Raw genomic sequence first — 14,217 nt, 5'->3', positions numbered from 1 at the left:
ATGAAAAATAAAAAATGATTTTATCTTGATACATCATAATAATAAATTTTGATAGATAAAAGTTGTGCTCAGAACCAATAAATGGGATTATTCGTGTTCATTATGTTTCCAAATACATTATTCTTATGCAGTAGTTTTTCCGTTTAGTGCTAAAAATGTGTTCCCGTACTCCGAAATCTAGCAGGACTTGCACTTCTCTTTAAACAAAAATAGCGCCGAATAACACCTTCTTCTCCTGTTTTCTGCCATACAATTTTGGCCTAGTAGAAACTAGCATCAAGTATTTTTATTGGCATCTAATATGTCAGCTGATACGATGATTTTGACATTTATGCAGGAGTTTCTGCAATTTCCGACATTTTTCCGTTCCCGAATTTTTTAAGAAATGTGTATGAGGAAGCAATTTTTGACAATTCGCACTTTTTTCTAACATTGCCATTAAAAAAGTAAGGGAACACAATAAAAAATAGCATTGTAACCATGGAACAATTACCCAGGTAGTGGCATCGTAAAATTTTGAATATGTTATGTCAAAGCTTTCTTTATGTTGTTGGGGAAATTACAACAAAAATAATTTTTTTATAAATGGATTTGACTTTTCATATTCGATCAGCTTGTGTGATACCACTACCTGGTAGTTCTGCCATGATTGTAACAAAGTAATTTAATAATTTTGTCACATTGTTTACAAATTTTTATACTAACATTTTTTTTGCAGCAATTGACCATCTACCTTATTTATTATGATACGTGAAAAGTGTTGCAACTTTTGGTACTTTTTTAGGCAAAACCAGGGTTGTATATCATGTGTACTGTGATTTCGATGTTGATTTCGCTGAAATCACGAAATGATGATGATTTTGTATGCGAAATCATGATAAATTTAGCTTGATTTCGCGCGAAGTCACGAAACGCCTTCGAAATCACGAAACGACGCCGAATGTAAACCAAACATTAGGTGTGTCTTTTTACGTGATAATTTGTAATAATTATTACGAAATGTTACTAAATGCTGTCTTTTTACACAAAAGTTCAGTAAAAGAGAGCGCAGTGAGAGAACAAGTTTGACAGTTGTTTGCTGAGAAATTGCTAAAAGTTGCTGAAAGAAATTTTCCCAGCAACCTTTAGCAAGTTCGATCAGCTGTTTTTTATTCATCTGCAAATGGTCAGCTGCTCAATGTTTATCTTATTTTTTGTGGATAAATACTATAAATATTACGACTCAGGTTTATTTATTGATTATTTTATTAATATATTAATTATTTTCTATTTATTTTGCTTAAAATTGAAGAACTTGTTCATTGCTTTGGAATTATTTTTTCGTTCATGCATTGGCGCCAATATTTTTGTTTTGGTTATCAACTGTTATCTTGCTAAAGTTTACTAAATACTGTCTTTTTACTTTTTTCTCTATTTTCGTATCAAAGAGTAAAATCTCTCTTACTCCCTGAAAAGAAGTTACTGAATAATTATTACTGAAAAAGTAAAAAGACACAACTATTATTGAGTATTTATTTTACGTATACGCAAGGGAGTTGACATTTGAAACCCAGTGGGTTTGTTAAATCCGGTTATATATAAACGTACTATTATTCCACCATGGACTGGTGGCTTTATGTGGGTTAAGTAGCATGGCTACACATCAAATTACATTCGACATTACAGTTTAATGAAGTGACCAGGCAACATTTAAAATTATATTTGTAAATCTTATTGAAACGTGCTAAAAAGACGTTGTTGATTCGTTTCGTGGATATTTCATTAAGTTGTTGATGGAAACTCTACATTGACACACTATAGTAGTTGATCCTATCAATAGTTACACGAAGTCTCAAGAATAGAATATCTGTCGAAAAAAGAAGAATTTTTCGAAGAAAATAGTGCATAGGAGCCAGTGTAAATAAAACGCATTTTACATTTAACCTGGTTTATAAAACATGCATCATTTAAGTTGTCAATTCCATACAATATCTGTCAAATAAATGACGTAAACGCCAAAAACACCTCTTTTAAGTGCAAGTGTAAGATGCGTTTAAGGCTATAATTGTAAGAGTTAAAACGTAAGACAAATTACATTTTGCAGCGTCGAAAAGTGGAGTCTATAGGTTTGGTTCAATCAGCTGATATGGCTTTATGGCGTTTTGGTTATGTCACGTCTAATTCTACCTTTAAACAGTAGCCTATGGAAAACAACTAATCATATAGTAAACCTACCTACAAAATAACGTGATAATTCTATCTTCTTGTACAATAACTATCTGCAATAGACGTCATCAAATGAATGATAAGAATAGAAAGTGAGAGTATCTCCCATCGTTATCCCCTGCTAAGATCTGCAGATAACTTATCTTTAATGAATTTCTTTCTATTTCGTCACATTTTATTACGTTTTTAGTCTTGAATTTGTATGACACATACATATTAGGCCTGTTCGATAACTTCGCAAGTAAAAGTGCTTGCAAGTACTTCTCATTTCTCCTTTACTGAACAAGTTTGTTATCGAACAGCATTTTGTAAAAGTTTGTACAAATTTGTACAAACTTTTGAGTTATCGTACAGACCTATTTATGGAATCTTTTTGTAGATACATACATATATAACAACAAAATGCAATTTCATGGGGTGTGTGCGTGATAAATTATCGTCTTACGCCAAACAAAACCAATAAAAAGACAAACGATAAGAAAGAAAAATGCAGCCATCACCACCACCACCATCAGTGCAAATAAATATTTGATTTTTATTAGAATATTGTGACCAGAAATTGATATTTTTGTTCGATATGAAATGATTTCTTAATTGGATAACAATAATAATGATAAGAAAAATTTAGTCATTTAACTGAGTCTTGTTCTTTGTTATGCGGGTCAAATTGAAAAGTAATTTGGAAAATTGGAACTTCTGTGGCCCAGGGGCACATTTATACAGAGACCATTTGACATACATACATATGTATGTAGGTATATTCAATAGAATTGATATAATTGATCATTTAAATGACGAGTTTTACTAACAGCTGTTTTGTGTACATTGTAAATAATCCCTTTTAAACTAGGTTCACACTAAATATAGACATATGGTAACACATCAAATTGTTTTAGAGCTTTAGGGAAAATAGAATCACGACTTGTTATTTCACATATCATGGAAAGGGGTCATTAATCAAACAAAATTATAAATGAAAACAACTACAGAGTTCCAGAGTGGCCTTGGGACAATTCTTTAATTCGACATTTGCAAATAATTTAACATTTCCAAAGCCAATACCCCAACATGTGTTGGGTTTAAGGTCAAGATTGAAGACTTTTTTATTTCATGCTTCTTGTCCCGTTATTAGATTTGCAAACTATTTCAAATCACTTGGAAAATTTACTAACATGTATTTGAACTTTTCATTATCACATTTTTATTTTTCAAATTCATTGCAGCAGCGACATTTTAACGCTAATTTCTTTTGTACACATTTTATTGTTGTTCTCCGGAATAGTATGTGCAGCATAATACCTAATATGTCTCGTGTTTGAAATAAAAAAGACAAATAAAAAAATGGCAAAAGTAAAACCATGTGAATACTGTTATCATCATCAGCACCGGAATCACATCAGACTTAAGGTGGAATTTCATGAATTCTTATAGACATTACGTTGTTGTTTTTTGTTTGCCTTATTTTTTGCAAACCATATGATCATTATTTATATGCCCGCCCTTATCACATATTTTGGGTGATCGCTTAATTTCGTACGTGTTTACTTATTTAGTTAGTCGTATGATTTATTGCGTTCAAGGTCTTGCCGATGTGCATTGTAGGATCAGGCAAGAAGAGTCGGATGCCTTAAATTACTATCTATGGATTTAAGGGCTTTAATGATAATGTGGACACTTATTAACCCAAAAAACAAAATGTGAAACACTAAAGTTCCATAAAGAAGTTCTAACAGTGCAAAATAACTATTGGGAGAGAGTAGAATTAATGGAAACCTTAATTCAGACAGACAGACAGAATTGAAGTTTACCTATGGGTAACACTAACCCAAAAGATAGATGGCCTTTGAGCCCATCTATCCAACGATAGATGGCCTTTGAGCTCATCTATCCAACGACAGATGGCCTTTGAGCTCATCTATCCAACGATAGATGGCCTTTGAGCCCATCTATCCAACGATAGATGGCCTGTTACATGTGCTTATGTGCAGCCGTGGGATAGAGCCATACAGACTCCGGCAAGCTCAGCCTTATTTCCCAAGGGGGTAGTTCCAACCCTAATATCCCAGCCCTAAGCACGCAACAATAAAAAAATGAACATTTACAACAAAACATGAAGATACAAAAGAAATAAAAAGATATAGTGCATCGACGTCCCTTGGAAACCACAATCCGATGGCTTTCAGTTCGCCCTCCCAACCATGGTCGCAATAGTTTCCCTGCATTTTATCATTACGACCCCGTAAACCGACAACATCCACCACTTACCTCATACCTAGAATCCTCCCAACCTTTTAATCTAGCACATCATATTTATGTTATTTCTAAGTCACATTATGTTTATTTTATCAAAAAAAAAATCAAATCTATTAACATCTACAGAATTAAGATAAGTTCATGAACAATGTTAAAAAAAAACTAATCAAATGATAATAAAAAAAAATTAAATAATAAAAGAAATTAAAACTAAATTTTCGTATATATCTATAGTAGGTATTTTTTTTCCTCGCAGGGATTTACCTTTTTTTATGGTTTTTCACCGATTTTTTTAATCGAAAGGTCGTAAGACCACACAAAAGAATTTATAGACACGATTTATGATCACAAATTATTTCGTCCTATGGTATTAACTTAGACAAATAGAAATCACTATTCAACTTCAACAGTCGCAAAGCAAGATTAACGAATCCTCGTAAATAAGGTTCTAATATTTTTTTCTAACAAAGCAAATAAAGTTTCAAAATACAACACCCACCCTAACGTCCTCCTAAAAAAAAGAGCTCTTTCTCTTGAGGTACTTCAAGGCGGAATGAGAAACGTCTATAAAAAAACTAGGGCTTTGAGATTGCTGAAAAGTCAAAATAGGTGATAGACAAATAGATACAGTCAAATAGATTAATTAAATATATAAGTTATTACAATATAAACGTACATACAAAAACTTATTATTAGCATGCAGAATAAACTATGTAGATAAGTTCTTAAAATCGGTGTATCAATAAAATCGTTTCATATACTATCGTCTAGGAGATCAGACTCAGGGCTAGTCTCAGGATACTTAGTTTTCTTCTTATATCCAATTATGACGTTGTCTGCTATTCTTTCAATAGATCAGCTCAGAGAAGCAGAAATCTGAACAATAATCACAGGCCAGAAAATGATGTGCTATTTCTTTGTTTTTCGGCCAGTGTGTTGGTATGGAATGTGGCGAATTTGCCTTTTTTGTTCGATTCAAGTCTTGACTAATAAAAACGAACTGGTGCTGAACATAGATTGAGTGGAACCCAGTGAGGAGATAGATACTGACCCATAGATGGCGGTCGGGCCGTTTATAATTATCTGACAAATACCGGGAAAAAATATTTCCTACCTTTTTCGATATCAGGCTGATGTCTTTGATAATTGTGTAGTACTTGTTTTCACCCATAGATACCGCTGTATGTCTTCCTTTTTTGGTCGGTTTACCAATTAATACGAATCAGACTCGCCTTTATGACTTTAGCCTTTGATTTGTTAATTGTTAACCATTCACCGGATATCCGTCGCTATTTCTCCCAGCAGGCACCACTTTTACCTTTTGCTGATTTTATCAATTTGTTCTTAGGTATTCAAATTAATAGAATCACGTTTTCATTCCTTAAAACTTCACTATCACGTTAAAAACCAAAAGATTTTATGTTCAACAACATCTTTCTGACTTTAACCTCTCCATTGCTCGACGGCCTTTTATAACTTTTGGAGAGCGCAGTCGCGGCTTTCCACTAAAAGACATTTTGTGGTGTGTACATCAGTCATCCTTCTCTAAACCTATTAAAATTGTCCCTTTCTATGGCCCTATAACCAAGTTAATTTCACTCAAATTGGTAAGAGACAGATTTCCTACAAATGGCTCTCTAAGAGAACACGGCTACCCTGTTGATAACAACGTATCCCTACATTTTCTTATTTTTGTGTCTGGCAATGCCTTCATTCGTATATCATTCCTCTGTGAATGTAATTTCAACACAGCTGATTGTCAGTTGAACAAAGTGGTATTGATTGTATTTGGTTTGTTGACAATAATTTCCTTTTTATTTGTTTATTTATTAACTTGTGTTGTTTTCCATTCCCAGGTATTTTTTTACGCTTGTGAGTGATTGTAGTTGCCGACTAAATACCTGTTAGCCTGGAACATCGGATACTAAGTTATTTCATTCCACATGAAAAGTTTGTGGCCGCAGCAATCTGTCCGAGTTAATTGCCGACTGCAAAAAGGAATTATCCCGCAACTATGAGTGGCAACCACAACAAGATGCTTCCACAAACACGAAACCATCTACATCTGGATAGTCGGCCCACAACACCAAGCTATGTTCGACATCCATCAGTGTATAAATTCTATGAAACCTGCTTCCAATAAACCCTTGCGGAGCTGATCAAATATTTTATGTGTGGGATTTGATTTTGTTTTGCATGGTCGGACTTGGCAGTTACGGGGCCCTGCAACAAAACTCCACCATTGACGAAGGATGACGACAATGGTGGTGTGCAGTGGCCTGGTTATTTATAATACGGCATCGACATTTTGGCCAACGTGGGGAACTCCCACCCCCTGAGATCCAGCCGGGCATACGTTTAGGGATGTATAAACTTGCGTTTCTTGATTAAGTCAAGCTACTTTTGGTATACTTTTTCCCATCATTTCAGGTATGTTGGCGGTATTGGTATCTGGAGATTTTTATGATGCAGTTGCGCTCCCTTGTGGGTAAGTTTATATACGGACCGGTGTATTTGACTAAAAGTGGCCTATTTGGGTTCGGTTTTATGGATTATAGTTATTCGAGAAGGCATAATAGCTGATGGTATATAAGTAGTGTAGAGTGTAAAATTCGTGTAGGGTGTATAAATAGTGTAGTTTATATAAATAGTGTAGGGTGTATAAATAGTGTAGGGTGTATAAATAGGACAATCACGACATGGAATTGCAGGTTGTAGATATATATCACAGATTTTAAACGATTTATTGCACTATAAAGATAAGCCTAAATAGTATTAGGACAACACAAACATGAATGCTTAATCTTAATTGTATCACAGCCTAGTCTCTATATTGCATTTATTATTGTTTTAAATCTTTTGCGTGATATATTCCTATTGGAGTTCCCTGTAAATTCTCCAACTCGTACATGTTGTCTCCTACGGGCTTCAATATCCTACATCTAATAAACTTTTTACAAAACTTCGCATTTACATTCTTTGCAAAGTCCGATTGTACAATATTTCGCCTATACACCTCCTGCCCTGGTTTAAATTTCACCACTCTAGCTCTTCTGTTGTAACGTTCGGAACTTCTCATATATGCATTGTGAAGATTTTCTTTTATTTTATTGCGTATAATTTCCAATTTTTCAGGCCTTTGCAATTCTTTGACCTCATGGTCTGTCATAGACAACAGTTTTTGGGCTAGATTATAATCCGTTCCCCTCGAAAACATATGGAATCCGAAAAGTGCAAAGAATGGTGTCACCCCAGTCGCCGAATGTACAGAGTTCCGCAATGCACACTCGATTTCCGATAGGTATAAATCCCAATCTCGGTGATCTTCTTCTAAGTAGGTTCTAATGGCAGTAATAACGGATTGATTCACACGTTCCGAAGCGTTCGATTGCGGGGAATAAAACGCTGTTTTCATGTGATAAATTTTATAACTATCGATCATATCTTGAAAGGTTTTTGATATAAATTGGGCCCCATTATCACTATGTATAGTTTGGGGAACCCCGAATTTATGGAAAACTTCATCCACGAGGAACTTGACCACGTTGGCAGCAGTGGCTTCCCGCATTGGCTTTAAAAAGATAAATTTTGAGAAATGATCTACTACTATAAATATATAGGCGTGGCCCAGTTTCGATCTAGGGTATTTCCCTAAAAAAATCGATATACAGTTTTTGAAAAGGCCTCTCCGTTATTACTTCCTTTCCTATCTGGGGCATAAGATTTCTATTACTGGACTTGGCTTCTTGACATTTTTGGCAGTCCCGAACATACTGCCTGACTTGTATGGTCATATTTGGCCAGTAGAAGAATCTCTTGATTTTTTCAAGGGTCTTATGTATCCCTCCATGGCAAGACGTTGGCGATTCATGGTTCTTCTTTATTACTTCGTGGGTAATTCCACTGGGAAGCCACATCTTCCACTCGATATCCCCATCAAGTTCGGCGTTCGATAGTTGTTTTTTAAAAATTATGCCATTTTCAACCTTGAGATCGGGTAGGCTGTCGGAATTGTTAGTGATTGTTTGAATTAAATTCTGGTATTCCTCGCCTTTAAATTCTTCGGTTTCGAGATCTAAATACTCGTCCATATTTAATTCATCGCAATTGGGTTCGACTGGGGCTCTTGATAGCATGTCGGCCACCACATTTTCCGAGCCCTTCCTATGTTCAATATCAAAATTGTACGATTGTAATTGAAGGGACCACCGTGCTAACCGCCCACTCAAATCTTTCAACGACATTAACCATTTTAAAGAGGCGTGGTCGGTAATCACGGTAAATGGCATCAATTCGATATAAGGTCTAAATTTTTTTATTGCCATTACCGCCGCCAAACATTCTTTCTCTGTCACGCTGTAGTTGCGTTGACAAGAGTTTAATTTTTGAGAAAAGAATGCAATGGGGTGTTCTTCCTGATTGTCGTTCAATTGGTAAAGAACGGCCCCAATTCCATACGCCGAGGCATCACACTGTATATAAAAATGTCGTGAGAAATTTGGGTGGCGCAACACGGGTGCTGATGTTAGGGCCTTTTTGAGGGCTTCGAATGATTTTAATGCCGCTTCGCTGATTTCAAACTTTTTTGATTTCTTCAGAGTGTCTGTCAACGGGGCTGATAACGTCGCAAAGTCTTTGATAAACCTGCGGTACCACCCCGCGGTACCCAGAAAACTTCTGACTTCTCGGGGATTACGCGGTACCTTTATGTTCCGGATTGCCCTAACCTTATCAGGATCTGTCTTTAGCTGGCCTTGCCCTATTATAAATCCCAGGTATTTCAATTCCTTGAAGCAGAATTGGGATTTTTTCATACCTATAGTGAGGTTAGCCTTTTTCAAACATAAAGCCACTTCATTGAGCAGTCGCAAATGCTCATTGAAATCGCTAGAAATGACTAATAAATCGTCGAGGTATATAAAAACATGTTCTTTTAGTTTTTGTGGGATAACTTTATCCATGAGTCTGCATAAGCGCTGCGCTGCATTGCAGAGCCCGAACGGCATCACCCTGAATTGGTATAATGGCCGTCCAGGCACTGTAAATGCAGTGCAAGCTTTGCTGTCCTCATCAAGTTCTATTTGCCAGAATGCAAATTTTAAATCGACGCTACTGATAAAATATGTATCGTCGATTCTACTCAGTATCCCGTCGATATTTTGTAGAGGGTAAGCGTCCTTAACCGTCAACTTATTCAGTTTCCTAGCGTCCAGGCAAAACCTATTCTTACCAGGCTTTCTTACCACAGTGGTGCGATTGCTCCACGGGCTTTCACTTTCCTCGATAACATTGAGACGGAGCATGTTGTCCACCTCTTCGTACACTATTGCCTGGACTGCGGGAGATAAAGGATAGTGGCGATCCTTAACTGGTTCCGCCCCTTCTATCAATTTGATCGTATGTTTCTCCAGGTTGGTTTTGCCGAGTCCCTTCTCTTCAAAAGTATCGAAATTTTTTATGACTTCATCGAGTTCTAGTTGTTGTTGTGTGGTTAGCTCATGGGGATTTAATTTGTAGGCTTCATTATCCAATAAGTCTTTTGGGAATTGTTCAATATTTAATTCCCCTACCCCTAGAATGTTGGGTGCTAACTCGTATAATCTCCAAAAATCAATACCTAAATATAAGTTTTGCTCCAAATCTGGGCACAAATAAAAGTCTAAACTTTGAATCCTATCGTTGTATTTGATGCTCAACTTAACCTTTCCTAAAATTCGATGTTGTTGTCCAGAGGCCGTCTTAACTGTAGAAAAAATAGGAATTAGACTTACTTCTAGCTGCTCCAGAAACTCTCGGCAGCCCTTTCCCAAGATGCTCACCGAAGCTCCCGTATCTAATAGGCCTTTCATTTTGACTCCTTGGAGTTCAACATCGGCATATGCCCGTTTACCTACATTTCCCACTTTATTAATCGAGTCTAAAATCAAGCTCATCTCTTTTTTCTTCTCTTTGAACTTATTGCGTACCCTATGAATTTTTGGCTCATTAACTTTTATAGTTTCACTATCGGACATTATCCTTTCCCGGACCTTCTCATAATTTTTTCTCCTGTCCTCCAAAGGCAAGTAATGCCTCATCCCTGGTAAAAATTGTTTTTCCATTTGGGCTACCGTTTTACGCAATGATTGTTTTACTTTCAGGGGTTTTCCGTCGGACGTGGCCCCCCTTGGTTCACCACGCCCCTGTTTCGGTTTCCCGATTGGCAAATGTGGCATTTGGGAGTAGTTGTGCCGGGATTTCCACATTTGTAGCAAAAAAGTGACCGCACTGTAGCTTCACAATCGCGAAAGGTGTGACCCGCCTTCTTACAATTCCAGCAGATTAGGTTTGGGTTTGGTTGCCTCTCAAAACGGATAGATGATATATCTTCTAGTTCTGATCTATCTTGGATTTTATTATATTCAAAATTTGTATCCTCAACTTCTATTTCACTAACCTGTCTAACTGGGCGAGGTTGTGGGACGAATGTTCGGGTTTCTCGCTTTAGGAAATTTTGTTCACCCTCATTGCATTCGATGCGGAGATGCTCTACTGAACGCACTGGTATGGGGTATACAATCCGAGCCACATTTTCTCTCACATTTTTCTTCATTATTTTGATCATGTCCTCGTCTGATATGGGCTGCACGAGCTTTGCCCTAATTTGACCCATGACATGAAAAAAATTATCAATCGTCTCGTTTGGTTGTTGCTTTCTTTGGACTAACTCAGCTATGATTTCACAATTTGACTTGGAGGATTGATATTGGCTCAGCAAACTATACTTTAATACCTCCCAGTTGTGAAATCGATTTGTCTTTTGGAAGAGCCAATACCACGATTCAGCCCTTCCAGTAAGTAAAAGTGGGAAGTCTCTAATTATCTCTGACCAGGGGATGTTGTATTGCCATTGAAAATACTCCAACCGATACACAAATTCTTCCACCCCCAACCCTGACGAACTGCCATCAAAGTGTAACCCTAATTTATTTATTCTACACATATTTCTAGGGTCAAATGTCGGTGGATTAATCTGTGGAATATCTGTTACTGCGTTGGCCGCAGCACAATTTTTAGCGGCTTCGGTGCCACCCTGCGGCTGATTGTTACTCCCCTGTACTGTTCCTAAAGTTCCCGACGTCGATGTATTAGCCTGGCCCGGAATCTGGCGGTTCTCTGAATTTGACGAACTGATCGGCGGTATACCTCTATTTAGCCTGCCAGGTCCGTTCTCTATACTACCATTTCCTAACGATCCTGTGATTGCCGAAGGTATGTTATTACTTTTTTCTTTGTTTGTTTCTTTCATGGCCTTAGTTAACTCCATTATTGATTGTTTTATCCCATCCATTTCATCTTTCAGGGACTGTATTTTGTTTTCTAATAATTGTTGGCCTATCCCATTATCTCGCAATAAAACCCCTGAAGAATCCTGGTTATGTCGCGTTTCGGCAGCTCCACCCTGAAGGAAAACGGGCCCTAATGAGTTTGTCACTGGAGAACTAACATTTATGGTTTGGGACAGGTCCCGGATTTGGCTATCCCCACTGGGATTATTTTGTGCCATGCTTGGGTCAGTACTATCCTTTTTCTTTTTATTCTCGACTATAATTGATCGATTTGCATCAAATATATCTGGTCTTTCCCTTTTTCGACTTTTTGTCTTTGAACGAGTTTCAACGCTCATAACACTCAAGAACCATCTACTTCTGTCTTCGGGACTGCTTAATAAAATTGTCAAAAGATCGATTTTGAATTCCTAAAGTTTAGTATACCTATATTCGTTTTGCAAATTATATAAAATATTTCTTCTTTTTTTTTTTTTTTACAGGAGGATTTACAGTAGAGGTCGGATGTATGCGGTTTCTTGCAGCCTTCTAAAAGGTTTCCAGGAAAATCGATGCATAAGACGGATTCAAAAACAATTAATACACTAATCTACAACACTTGTCTCGCGACTGGATACGCCTTCTTCATGACTGTATCCTTCAATCCAATGCTAACATATACTTCAACACTAGCTACCATCTAGTGCGGATATCCTTTCATCGGACTGGATCACCAAAACAAATTTCAATCGGACACTAATTCATCAACCAACATATTGTTTGCTACCACTTTGTGCACAACTTACACTGCGGGACAAACTTCATGTTGGGTTGTACTATTCACAACCTTACCTAAGTTATCGCTTCGTCCTATTGGTCAATTTATACTGCATCCTGGTTCTCAGTCCAGAATGGACATAAAATAAACCACTGCAGAGGCCATAACTCAAGAAGGAAATGTTGGATTATTGTTTTCCATGAGTGGGCTATTGTCTAGCGTTTCGGTGTCATACACTACAAGAAAATCAATTATTTTATTGGGCGCCATACTGTTACATGTGCTTATGTGCAGCCGTGGGATAGAGCCATACAGACTCCGGCAAGCTCAGCCTTATTTCCCAAGGGGGTAGTTCCAACCCTAATATCCCAGCCCTAAGCACGCAACAATAAAAAAATGAACATTTACAACAAAACATGAAGATACAAAAGAAATAAAAAGATATAGTGCATCGACGTCCCTTGGAAACCACAATCCGATGGCTTTCAGTTCGCCCTCCCAACCATGGTCGCAATAGTTTCCCTGCATTTTATCATTACGACCCCGTAAACCGACAACATCCACCACTTACCTCATACCTAGAATCCTCCCAACCTTTTAATCTAGCACATCATATTTATGTTATTTCTAAGTCACATTATGTTTATTTTATCAAAAAAAAAATCAAATCTATTAACATCTACAGAATTAAGATAAGTTCATGAACAATGTTAAAAAAAAACTAATCAAATGATAATAAAAAAAAATTAAATAATAAAAGAAATTAAAACTAAATTTTCGTATATATCTATAGTAGGTATTTTTTTTCCTCGCAGGGATTTACCTTTTTTTATGGTTTTTCACCGATTTTTTTAATCGAAAGGTCGTAAGACCACACAAAAGAATTTATAGACACGATTTATGATCACAAATTATTTCGTCCTATGGTATTAACTTAGACAAATAGAAATCACTATTCAACTTCAACAGTCGCAAAGCAAGATTAACGAATCCTCGTAAATAAGGTTCTAATATTTTTTCTAACAAAGCAAATAAAGTTTCAAAATACAACACCCACCCTAACGTCCTCCTAAAAAAAAGAGCTCTTTCTCTTGAGGTACTTCAAGGCGGAATGAGAAACGTCTATAAAAAAACTAGGGCTTTGAGATTGCTGAAAAGTCAAAATAGGTGATAGACAAATAGATACAGTCAAATAGATTAATTAAATATATAAGTTATTACAATATAAACGTACATACAAAAACTTATTATTAGCATGCAGAATAAACTATGTAGATAAGTTCTTAAAATCGGTGTATCAATAAAATCGTTTCATATACTATCGTCTAGGAGATCAGACTCAGGGCTAGTCTCAGGATACTTAGTTTTCTTCTTATATCCAATTATGACGTTGTCTGCTATTCTTTCAATAGATCAGCTCAGAGAAGCAGAAATCTGAACAATAATCACAGGCCAGAAAATGATGTGCTATTTCTTTGTTTTTCGGCCAGTGTGTTGGTATGGAATGTGGCGAATTTGCCTTTTTTGTTCGATTCAAGTCTTGACTAATAAAAACGAACTGGTGCTGAACATAGATTGAGTGGAACCCAGTGAGGAGATAGATACTGACCCATAGATGGCGGTCGGGCCGTTTATAATTATCTGACAAATACCGGGAAAAAATATTTCCTACCT

General features: G+C 36.6%; 1 protein-coding gene and 1 long non-coding RNA gene across 2 annotated transcripts in view; one reads left to right on the top strand and one right to left on the bottom strand.

Annotated features, from left to right (window-relative positions):
- Indy (tricarboxylate transporter protein I'm not dead yet) overlaps nucleotides 1-14,217 on the bottom strand; it is an 82,073-nt gene that overhangs the window by 54,496 nt on the left and 13,360 nt on the right. The window lies entirely within an intron of this gene.
- Nucleotides 6,186-13,317, top strand: LOC141400790 (uncharacterized). The gene is made up of 5 exons (XR_012412197.1): nucleotides 6,186-6,249; nucleotides 6,315-6,946; nucleotides 11,449-11,709; nucleotides 11,801-12,010; nucleotides 12,269-13,317. It is a non-coding gene; the product is annotated as an uncharacterized lncRNA (long non-coding RNA).

Source organism: Musca autumnalis, unplaced genomic scaffold, assembly GCF_047663935.1.
Source record: "Musca autumnalis isolate F117 unplaced genomic scaffold, ASM4766393v1 scaffold_4, whole genome shotgun sequence".
NCBI classification, from domain to species: Eukaryota; Metazoa; Arthropoda; class Insecta; order Diptera; family Muscidae; genus Musca; species Musca autumnalis.
Note: the sequence above shows the minus strand (reverse complement) of the source record. Positions and strands in the feature narration are given on the sequence as shown.